This window comes from Gekko japonicus, unplaced genomic scaffold (genome assembly GCF_001447785.1).
Source record: "Gekko japonicus isolate JY-2015 unplaced genomic scaffold, Gekko_japonicus_V1.1 scaffold1261, whole genome shotgun sequence".
Taxonomy (NCBI): Eukaryota; Metazoa; Chordata; class Lepidosauria; order Squamata; family Gekkonidae; genus Gekko; species Gekko japonicus.
The window spans coordinates 222,085-222,447 of NW_015177050.1; positions in this window are offsets into that span (position 1 = coordinate 222,085).

The window sequence follows — 363 nt, forward strand, 5'->3', positions numbered from 1 at the left end:
GGGGGGGCTGCATCTATGGGGGCTGCAGGAGGCGGCGGCGGGGCGAAGGCTGCTGCTGGCGGGGAGGAAAGGGGAAGCCCTCGCAAAACTTCGTCCCGGCCCTGGTTTGCATGGTGGGCAGTTGGCGCGCCCATGAGGACGGCCCCGCCCCCAACCGGGCAGGATCCACCCACCCGGCCAGCGTACGGAGCGCCATCGGTGGGCTGCCTAAAGTTGCTGGCGAGCCGGGCGTTCGCTGGGTTCGTGCATCCGGGAGAGGTGCCCCAGACACCTGCTCGGGACTCTGCAGTGTTCCCTCTAAGCTAAGTTAGTGTGAGCTAGCTCACAGTTTTTTAGCCTCCGGCTCACACATTTTTGTATTAG